A 12,051-nucleotide genomic window follows, 5' to 3' on the forward strand; every position below is an offset into this window, starting at 1 on the left:
ACATGTTTCTCTATAAGAGTAGATTCAAAAATTTTGAGTTTTTTGGTGTTCCTAATTAGGTATTTGTGAAGTAAAGCTATTGCTTGCTTTAATCCCAGGATTCTCAAAGAGATGCCCAGAACAGTGTTAATGCAGAGTGTTAGATGCAAATGTATTGTTGAACAGAGAGGAAAAAAAATGTTACTGTAATCTTTTAGAACACTAATCTTGGTTGCTGAAGTTATCAAAATATATTTTGTACAAAAATAAATAGTATAGTGTTGTAGGTAACTGTGAATGAAAAAATGCGAGGCTAAAATGATAATACATAAAAGGTTAAGGATGATTTTATGGAATGCCTCCCCCATCCCCATTTGCCAATGCTTTCAATGAATTTCTTAGTGTTGTATCTGGTCTCCTTAGTGGTTGTCTTGGAATGTTCCTATTTTTTTTTTAATAGAGTATATGTAGTCATAACGTATTTCCAATTAGAAAATTATTTTCTGGTCAGAGCCTACTTGTTATATTATAGCAGAGAACAGATCATCTTATCCTATCTTGTCTGCTTACCATATTCCTTTGTAGATTGAAATCTAGATAATGATATTTTAAACATTCTCGAATATCATTCTCATTATAACTATGTTATGGGCTGATTTATGATAATTTTTCTTTCCTTTTCTAAGGGAATGAACTAAGTTTTATGTTTAGGCTCACAATAGATTTTATTGGAATTATAAGAAAATATAAGATGGAGTTCATTTGCCCCTGAGTCCACCCAACTCTAATGGGTACCCGACTTTAGTTGTGGAATGTAAAGGCGGTTGGTCGTTGTACTGGCCACATAACACCCTGCTTGTTAACTGTTGGCCATAGAAACAGATGACCTTAACATCATCTGCCCCATAGATAGCAAGGTCTGAAAGGGGCAACTTTACTTTTACTTAGCTCGTGTCTCATGTTTACAGGAAATATTCAATGAACAGCTATTTGGATGTAATCTTTAAAATTAAAACAAAAGTTAGTTTATCTTGTAATATTTCTAAAAGTAATGAAGTCTATTCACATGTAAAATATTTCACATGTTCCTTCAGATTTGATGGTAATTTCATCCTAACCAAACCTCTCGCTGAACTGTAGGTTATGAATCTGGTACTATTGAGACCATCCGAACAACAGTCCAGCCAGCATATCACACTACCTGACTCCCATCAATTAAATAATAAGGACAAATTTTAGCATGAATAATATTATAATAAATGAAATGACCATAAATAGAATCATGATGAATCAACTAGTAATGAATGAGATTATTATAAATAAAATCAACATGAGTGAAATTATAATTGAATTTGTCATGAATGAGCTTAAAAGGAAATTGGAAGGATAGAACTTGCAGTTAAAAACTAAATTTTCAAAGTGATACCCAATGTATAGAGTTTTAGGCCAACATTCTGATTTAATAAAAATTACTTTTTAATCTTTTTTTTCGTTGTCTTTTTCAGGGTGGGCGTGTGTTGATTCGCTTGGGGGATAGCGATATAGACTATGATCGAAACTTTCGCTTCTATATGACCACCAAACTGTCTAATCCACATTACTTGCCAGAAGTCTGCATCAAAGTAACAGTTATCAATTTCACAGTCACCAAGAAAGGCCTTGAAGATCAACTTCTTAGGTTGAAAATTTCTTTCGCATCTATTTTTTTTTTTCTTGTTACATACATTTTATTTTAGCTCTGGCTTAACATCCAAAGCATTCTTTCAAGACTAAATTAACCAGTCAAATTATTAAAAAGATTTTTAAAAAAATAAGATTGGTTAAACTAAATACATTACAATTTTTATTACTACTATAAAATCTACTTTTATGTAAATGTTGTTTTATTGTTTTGATTATGAAAATATATAATTTTTTTGGGAATACAATCTGTTTTTAAATAGACTAATTTTTAACTAGGAGCAGTAAAAATTTCAACTAGTTACATTTAATAGGTCAGACATGAAAAGGTTGTTTTTCTTTCTATTGGTTGTAGTGATGTTGTCAGTTTAGAGAGACCAGACTTGGAAGAACAAAGAAATGAACTCATCATGAGAATCAATGCTGATAAGAACCAGCTGAAATCTATTGAAGATAAAATTCTGGTTACTTTTTGAATCGGAAGGAAATATATTGGACAATGAAGAACTTATCAATACATTGAATGATTCTAAGGCAAGTATCACATAGGCCTTGAAGTGTGAGAGTTTCACTTGTTTCCATTGGTAATGTGGGTGTTTATAACCATTAAAGCATCATTCAAATGTCCCAAGTACATCTTGAGGATCTCTCATTCCTTATATCTCTCTGCAGAAGTAACACAGCACTAAAATATTTTTTTTTATAATTCCAGTAGCAGAGTTTAATATATAATAATGATCATATAATTATAATGTGATTTAGAAAACAAAGATGTAGAAGACTAGAAATCAAATAGAAAAAATACCATTATGTTTTGTTAGACTTGGTTCAAGAAAAAACAATGTGCATAAGGTTAAACAAAATTCTAATAAGATTAAAATGGGTCTGACAATATTACCAGAAAATTATATCATGAGGGTGTCCTCCTATAAATTTTACAGCTATTGGGAAAAAATTGTTTTTTAGTTGCCAATTTAAAGTAAAAACATCAAGTAACAGTGTAACAGTGTATTTCTGATCAACTTAAAGAAAAATATTGAATGGTTTCTTGACAGGTCACCTCAGCAGTTATCAAAGACTTACATTGAATTGTTTCTTGACAGGTCACCTCAGCAGTTATCAAACAAAGACTTGCTGAATCCGAGACAACAGAAGAAAAGATCAGTGTAGCCCGGGAGAAATATCGCTGTGTTGCTGAGAGGGGTTCTGTTATGTACTTTGTGGTGTCTGACATGGGGGAAGTAGATCCCATGTATCAATTCTCTCTCAAGTATTTTAAACAGGTAAAGGAATAGATAAGCCATAAAATCATCACATTAGTATGTGTACTTTACATTCTTAAACCAATAAGTATTGATCTTAGTACCCAAAGTTGATCTCTTTCAAATTGCAGTGGGCCCATGTATAAATATAAATTTTAAACTTTACCCATATTTACTTAATATACACAAGTATTTAAAAATGATATTGTTATAAATGAACTTATTGATGTGGGTAAGGTTAGATGTGCATATGACACGCTCACACAGGTGACAGAAGCCAGCTTACTGCTAGCAGTGAACAGGGATGAGGGACGGCCCTTCAGGGACACTCTACTTGAAAATAGGTTGTGATGTGGTCATGTGATTTGTCTAAAAAAGGTCTGGGGACATTCTGTAATTTCCTAGTAGGCCTTCAGGGGCCCTTTATAAAGAGTAGAGGTGGCAGAGTCAAGATAGTCTGGTAGAGTCCAGTATGAGTTCAGGACAAAACAGATAGTCTAGTATGATTCAATTAAGTAGAGCAGTACCTTTTTGTAAGGTTCTCTACAGTGAAGCGCTTGTGCAGTCTTTCAAACTTCCAACTGTACAGTATTTGACATAGTTTATTAGAGTTGATAAAGTACCCGGCAATCTGAGTCCAGTGTTTCCAGGCAGCCAGATAGATAGTCATAACAATTAAAAACAGATAATTTACTCATTTATAAGCACATGTGTTTTTTTCTCATATTCTTTGACAATCAGTATATGTCTTATCCAAAATATCCATTATTTACAGTTAAAGTTTGAGATACAGTGTCATTATTAACTAATTTAGAAAATTCATTTTAAAATGTTTAGCTTCTTTGTGTATTGTGTTGCTGATGGGCAGAACCACTTTAAACATTACCCCTGTAAGCCGATAATAATAATAACCTTTATTATCCATGAATGCTTTGCTAGATGGTATATTAGATGACAATGACGCTAACCTGCAACAAATTTTAGCACTGCAGCTATGGTTCTTGACAAGGCTAGATGGGATTCTTCTGTAAAATCCATTGTTTCTTTGTGATTAAAAGAATTAATTACAAGGTGTCAACATTTTTGTCATCTGTGCCTCTGTAATAAATTGGTAGGGTTCGAAAACAGGACAAGACAGTAGTAAAAGGACCAAGGAGCCATCTGTATGAGTATGGTGTAGAAATTAGTTTGGTTTATTTTTTAGAAAATCTGAAACAAATTTGACAAATGAAATGATGCTAGAATAGAGTAGTTTTCTCCCCTACACCCACATTACTAATAAAATTTAAAAAAAAAAAAAAATCTCCCTCCCCATCATCTGATTGTCTGAAAGGAAAATTGGTCCAGTCCAAAGTTAGGCAATCATGTCTGAGTTTAATTTGAATTTTAGCCTTTATTTTTCCAATGTTTCAAATGCTTAGGATTCAGTCAGAAACATCTTAACCATTTTATTATTTTAAAATTTTATTCAGCTATTTAACAATACAATCTCAACCAGTGAGAAGTCCGATGACCTTCAAACACGACTGGACATTTGCTTAGAAGAGACTACAGTATGTATTTACAAGAATGTTTCTAGGTAATTCTTGTATTGTTACCTGCATTGTGTCTCATGGTTTCAGTAATATTGACATTACTGGAATTGGTGTTATGCAAATAAGCACTCCACTGCCTATAAAATGCTTCCAAAGGCATGCGTCTCAACTAGCCTATGACAACTAGTCCAACTCAGATATTGGATCCGGCTTGAACAGTTATCTGTAAAGAAGAGCACTGGTGCTTTAACAAGTAATCTTCAGGCAGGAAGGGGCTCCTTAGCTTGCTGGCTACCCACCTAGGAGAAGGAAAACTCTAATTCAAATCTCTACTCATTGCAGCTATATCCAAACATGGGGAAAGTTTTCAGGAGTCAACCCTGAAGAAAAATCAAGAGCCAGTGACCCTTGGGCAGCTTACAGTGCTACACCCTGGCAGAGTCTGCGATGCCGATAAAATTTACTCCTTAACTTTATTGGCATTAACCTTCATTTGGATAGATCAGCTGGTTGCAAGGGGAGGGGGGGGGGGGAAGGACTGCTCCATGTGTGACATGGTTCCAATCATAGCCTATGTATTCATCTCAATTACATGAGACCAATAGTTGTTTCATAACTGAAGGAGGCCATAAAATAATCAAATGTATCTCATAGTGCCTCTAGTATATGGTTTTGTGGGTCATGCTTTATTTTGTAGTATGCTTGGTCCCCTTTCACATCCTTCAGATGCAGATAATGCAAAGGTCATCTGTTTCTATTACTGATGGTTAACAAGGGTGTTCTTAGCTAATGTCAAGTACCCATTATTTATATTGTAAATCTTAAAGAATTCATTAGCTAAATTAACTTTGATCTTACTTACAGATTAATGTGACATGTGAAATGAGATATTCCTCTAGTGGTTGCTTTGATTTTCTTTCAGAGGTCTCTTTGAAAAACACAAGCTTGTATTTTCATTTTTGCTTTGCTCAGAGATTATGAAAACTGAAAGGGAAATAACTCCCTTGGAGTGGAATTTTTTTCTCCGTGGACCTATTGGAGGTATAGAGAAGGTACTAGACATTTTGATTAATATTTCTCTTCTTCTCTTATTTCAACTTCATTTATTTTAGGAAATGCCTTCACAGAAATGAAATGACTTTCTAGAGATCCTAGAGATATATAAATATGTTATCATTTTATTATATACATTAGGAATAAAAAGTTTTAAATAATAGTACACTTGTATGGAGTAGTGATTTTCTGTGACCGTGGCTGTGTATCGATGATTAGCCTCTTTATGCAGAAAAGACAGAAGAGAAGTTACAAAGGGAAGATTATAAGTTTTAACAGATGTAAAATGCTGAATGCCACAGAATTTTCTGTACATCTTAAAGATTGTAGCTTATTCAAATCAATTAGATTTGAGAGTTTAAATTTATATAACCATTGAGAATCAACACACTTTGTCACCACTGACAACTTGACATATTTATGGATTATTTAGAATCTCATTGAAAGAGGAAGGTTAAACAATTATAGAACACACAACTTCTATCAAAATAAAAACTTTTTTTCTTTTATTGTAATTAAAAGCCATTACATTTTCTACAGCAAAATGTCCCCAAACCAGAAAACACAACGTGGCTTCCATTAAATGTTTGGAAAATGGCCTGCGAGATGAGTGACACATTTGAAAACTTCCGTTACATCCATTATGATTTGGATAAAACACCTGTATGGATAAGACTGGATGAAGGCCCTGAGGTAATGATAACGATAACAAAATGCATTACCCATATAAAAAAATATTAAAACAATCAGTCTCAATCAAACTGAAGGCTACATATCTTAATAATTAGGACATATCTTCAATAAAAATCATTTCATTCTTTGAAATCTGTCTCTTTAATCTATTTGTACATAATAATGAGAGACTTAACTCTGCAAAGGCATTGTTTTTCTGGCTGATTCAGGCAACCCATTTCAGGCATAGGAAATAAATAGCACTTTTAAGAATTTGTCCTAGCATTTAGAATGAGAAATATGCCTTAATCACTTGTCATATATTAAATTGTTTTATTGTGGTTCTAAATTATACAAAATATTTTACAGTTTGTGGCATAGTAACCATGGCACAAATGGGTTCCGTGAGCCCAGGCTCATTACCAATCTCTTAAAAACAAAATGTGTTTTAATGTTTTGAATTCTTACTTTTATTTCCCATTAATTCTGTGATTATAATTTTTAAATTGTCTGCAGTATATTGCAATTTGATAAAGAAACTGATGGGGCCTCCGTACAGGATGACTAAATTTAGTTTTGTCATTCTAGATTCATTGTTTTAATCCTGTGCCCAAGAGTCTCTTGCTACCCCTTCTGTTTACTCTGTAATGCTAGCCAAACACATTTTCTGTAATAGTATATAGCCTGGTGAGCCAATACACATAAAGCAATGAACAATCAAAATAAGCACTATATTTCTTATGGTCATAAAGAATTCACATTAGTCTGAACACATTTGGATGAACCTATAATAAAAATCTGTCGTTGAAATCATTAATGTATACTGTGTACAGCTCTCTGTACTTTAGTTCCAGTGTTACTGAATTAGACTCAGATTGCAAGTCCAGTCACATTTATTGGGTTGGTTAGTTCTTAGCTTCATATCAGGATTTCCTGACCACAAACTCACGAAGCTCTATTACTATCTTAAAAAGCTGAACAAATGGACCAAATGAAGATCGTAAAATTAAGAGCAGATAGTTGCTATCTTTGCACCAAAAATGCAACAGCTTTTGTTGAACCTTATGATGATAATATTCATGAGGTCAAAATGCATTTTATTGATCAAGCCAGTTACCTGATGAAAAAACAACCACAAAAGTGCAAACATAAAAAAAAAAAAAAACAAAAGCAGAAGATGCAGATTAAGGAGACGCCCACAAAAATTCAGACTTAACAAACAACCAGCAAGCTTGCAGACAAAAGAAACAAGCATGAAGATTAAGACAAGAAACAATTAGCAGAAAATGCAGACATAAGAAAAACACCTTGAAGATACAGACATAAGGAACAACAGGCAGAAGATGCAGACATAAACCTTTAAATTCAAGAGTGTAAATTTGAGCCTCCAACTAGGAACAATTAAGTGAGTTGGCATCTTTCACACAAAAATTGTAGTGCTTGTGACAATAACAAAACAATAGTGCCTTGTGACAAACATAAAGTTTTTTATTTCACTTTCTCTAGTGGGTATTCCCATTTTACATAATGATTTATCAATCTATGTAAGCAATGGACATAAAGTTTATACAATAACTGTTGGAAATAAAGAAAATGAACAAGATAACAATTATTTTGGTGTATGGTTAGTTTAGTTCTTTCCTTGTAAATCCTAGGCACAATTTGAACCGGAGGGGGTATGGGGTGAATGTTATGAAAATGATTTAATGTATCAGTTGTTGTTGTTATGTTAACGTGTGCTTGTAACTTTCCATAAGAATGTGTTCAGCAAATATTAGAGATGTGTGTTGTGTAGTCATTCAGTGTATTTCGACTCCAGGAGGCAAGAGAAAAAAAGTGTTTTTCTTTACAATAACTGTTAAAATTTTTTTAAAAGGCTCATTTTATTAACAAGGATGTATTTTATATTCAGCTTGACTTGGGCCTTTAGGTCTAGGTTTTACAATGTTATGAATGCAAGAAGCTTGTGAAAGTTTTTGCGTTTTAAAATTGTATAGATTATAACTGAGAAAGCATGATTTTTTTTATATCAAAAACTTTAGGTTCAAGCAAATCCTCCTCCGGAGCGCTTTCTCTACGCTGTCTTGGATCCCCCTGAATATAACGATGGTGATCTGCCTCTTCCAGATAGAGTTAATGGAAATTGGAATGATTGCCTGACAGCGTTTCAAAAATTAATGTTTGTTAAAGTTTTCCGTGAGGAAAGGGTGAGTTTTCAATTAAAAGTTTTGTTGTGTGCCCAAGAAAGAGCATCACACTCACGTCTTACAAACCAGTACATAGACCTACTATTCTAACTGTGAAACTGGCAAAGGGGATCAAAGGATCTTGCGCCATAGCCTTAAGTTTTCTTACCATGGTCATAGTTTAAATATTAGATCTATGTTCTGCGGCACAGGTTCTCTGTAAAATCACATCACATCTTAGATCCCTGGGTTAGGGCAGTCAAATGGATAATCTAGATCTATGGCCTGCTAACCAAACTTCTTCCCAGTTAAAGGCTCATTCTGGCTTTTTACAATATGATGAATTAAAAATAATGCTTACACTCACAATGTTCAAATGTTTAAAAGGAGTTGATATTCTCTGTAACATGAATTAACTTAATGTTGAGGTAGAAAGACTAATTGAATAGATCTAGATCTAGATTAATCTAAATTGATGCTAGGGTTATCCTTCAATGCTAATAGATATCTTGGGGCTATTGAGATTGTTGATCCATTAAAAATGATAGAAAAAAGTAGCAGTTAGGATCAAAATAATCTTCTAACTATAAAGCACTGTGTGTAAATTTTTTTCAACAAAGATATTTTTCTTGGGTTTTATGTGAATAAAAATTAATTATATCCTTTTTGGATTTATTGTTAACTTTTATATTATGTCAATTCTGTTTTTATCCTAGACAACATTTGCAGTGACAGAGTTTGTTTCTGAATGTTTAGGGAAACAATTTGTTGAAAGTCCTCCTGTCACATTGCCAGAACTCTATGAAAGTATGTCTAAGACTACTCCACTGGTCTTCGTTCTTTCTCCAGGATCAGATCCAATGACATCATTTCTACGTTTTGCTAAAGATATGGGAGTTCATGAAAAGTAAACACAGACATTTTTCAATAAATATATTCATTAAATTAGTTTTCTACCATAAATGTCTTCTTTAAATTAAGCTAAATTCTATGGGAATTTAAATATGATTGTTATGGAAAAGAGAAACATAAAGCTTACATGGAGAAACTGCTGCCATTTTTGTGACATCTTTTTTGTCTGGTGTCAGTCTGCTGCCCTTTCATATCAGTTAGTTCTTGAAAATTAAGTTTTAAACGAAACAACATAGGGAACTAGATTTCTTTGCAACACTAGCTTTTAATACAAGTAGATCTACATCATCTCATTCACAAAGTCAAGGCTCTAACTCTAGTTAGACTGAGAGTTTCTTATTACAGTGTTCCCCCTGCTTCCTCATTTTCCAAGAGTTTCTGTAATCTCCTCAAATTTACCCATATGACTGAAACAGCTCAGCTTTGTCTTTTCACATTATAGACTTGAGAAGTTCCTCCTTTTTTTGTCATCCAGAGTGTTGACTTGTAAGAGTAAAAACCCAGCATTTTTCTGTAGCATTTATTTGAATTTTTTCTTTCTGTGTTCAGTATCCAACTTACACAACCATGTGGGGGTTCAGAGACCACTAGGGAAGAATGCAGCTGTTACTTTTCCAGATTCTCTAGATTGCTTATGACAGCAACTGCCAAGCTTAAAAGGGTTTTTATTTCTTATTGATTTGAAGTCCATCTCTTCCAATGTTTGACCATAGGTATTTAAATGAGTCAACTTCTTCTAATGTTAGTTCGTTCGACTGTACCCCAACATCCTCAACATCTCATTATATCTCCAGCACAAACTAGTATTTTGAATTTATCAGCACTGATTTCCATGCAGACTGCTCTAGTATACAGTTTTGAAGTAATATCTTGTACCTGGTCTGAAATTTCCCCAATGAGGTCTATATCCTCTTCAAACCCGAGATGGACAAAGGCTGCCCATATGGTCAAGTAGGAGTAAATCCTTCTTGAGTTTCCATCATAATATGCTTCAGAAATATGTTAATAAGAGCTGGAGAGATAATGCATCCTTACCTCACTCCAATGGATGTCCTAAAACTTTCTCCAACTTTGTTGTTCAGAAGTATTGAGCTGTTTACCTTAGGGTGTAGGGCTTCGATATTATTGATAATGTTTTTATCCAAGCTGAACTCCCCCATCACTTACCACATACCATGATGCCAAAACCAGTCAAACGTTTTTTTTTTAAATCTGTGAAGTCGTGTACCAGTTTATTTAGCTGTTAAAGACATTTTCTCCTTTAACAGTCTAATGTTAAATATATGTTCAAGAATGCTTCTACCTTTGCAAAGGACCTCCTCAACTTTTGAGTCTGTTGAAATTATTTTCAGCATTATTTTGCTTGGATAACTATTAGACTTTATCGTTCTATAGTTTGTTTGTTTTTTTATTGTCTCAAGTTTTCTTTCTGGAGCAGTGGAATAAAAAAAAATTTGGTTTTATTCTTGTGGCAATATTTTTTTTAATCCCATATTTTCTGTCAGATTGTCCTAAAAATTTTGTTATATTTGAGCCATTGTATTTTAAAAGTTCTGATGGTATGTTATCCCTCTGATGATACAATATAAATACCAACAGAAGGATAGAAGTGTTACTTATTTGAAACCTATCAATTTTTTATTTGTTTTATCTTTATACAGTTTAATTATATATTTGATAAATTCTTCTTTGTATAACTTTTAATTTGGAGCAAGCTGGCTAAGGGAAATTTCTGTGGCATTTTACGTCAGGAGAGACGATCTTTTCCCTTTGCAACATCTTGTGTGACTAAAGAGGCCAATCCTTGATATACAGCTGTGATCGCAGGTTGGGCATATGTGATCACCAGGCGCCATTGCATTATCACCATTCTTTCTGCTTCTGTAGTGTATGGCATCTGCAATCCGAGACCCTTCCTTTATGCTCACTCTTCTTGTAGATCTATCCAAAGCTACTTTTTCCAAGCTGCTAGTGTCGATTTTGAAGAGCTTCATGTCGCGTTTGCATACATCCATATAACGTAAAAGTGGGCGACCAGCGGCTCTCCTGCCTTCTATTAGATCACCATACAGAATATCTTGTGGAAGTCGATCTACTGGCATTCTACGAACGTGGCCAAGCCAGCCAAGGCATCTGCTGCTGATAACAGAGCGCATGTCCTGGCATCCTGCTCTTTGTAGCACTTCCTTATTGGTTATCCTATCTTGCCACCTTATTTTAAAGATCCGCCTTAGGCATCGGAGGTGGAAGACATTCAGCTTTTTTTCTGCCATGAGTAAGTTGACCAAGTTTCACTTCCGTATAGCAAGGTGCTCAACCACACAGGTCCAGTAGACTAGGGCTTTAGTATTGTTAGTCAGCAATATGTTGTCCCACACTCTTTTCTGCAACTGTGACATGGTGGCCATTGCTTTGGCTATCCTGTTGTTAATGTCTTTATCCAGTAGAGTATTGTTGGATATGATGGAGCTGAGATAGCAAAAGTGATCCACAATTTCTAGTGGTTGGCCATTAATGTTTACTTGAGGTGCAGTATTTGTGTTCTGGACTAGTATCTTAGTCTTACTTTGACTAATGTTTAAGCCTAACTGGCTAGCAGCAGATAGTTTGTCAACTAGGAATTGAAGCTGAATATCAGAATCAGCCACAATAGCTGCATCATCAACATACAGGAGTTCCCTGATAAGTAGCTTCCTAACCTTGGTTTTTGCCCGCAGCCTTGATACATTAAATAGTTTTCCAGAGGATCTTGTATGGAGAAACACACCTTCG

General features: G+C 34.2%; 1 pseudogene; it reads left to right on the plus strand.

Annotated features, from left to right (window-relative positions):
* Nucleotides 1-12,051, plus strand: part of LOC129922577 (dynein axonemal heavy chain 6-like) — an 85,276-nt pseudogene that overhangs the window by 58,342 nt on the left and 14,883 nt on the right.

This window comes from Biomphalaria glabrata, chromosome 13 (genome assembly GCF_947242115.1).
Source record: "Biomphalaria glabrata chromosome 13, xgBioGlab47.1, whole genome shotgun sequence".
NCBI lineage: Eukaryota > Metazoa > Mollusca > Gastropoda > Planorbidae > Biomphalaria > Biomphalaria glabrata.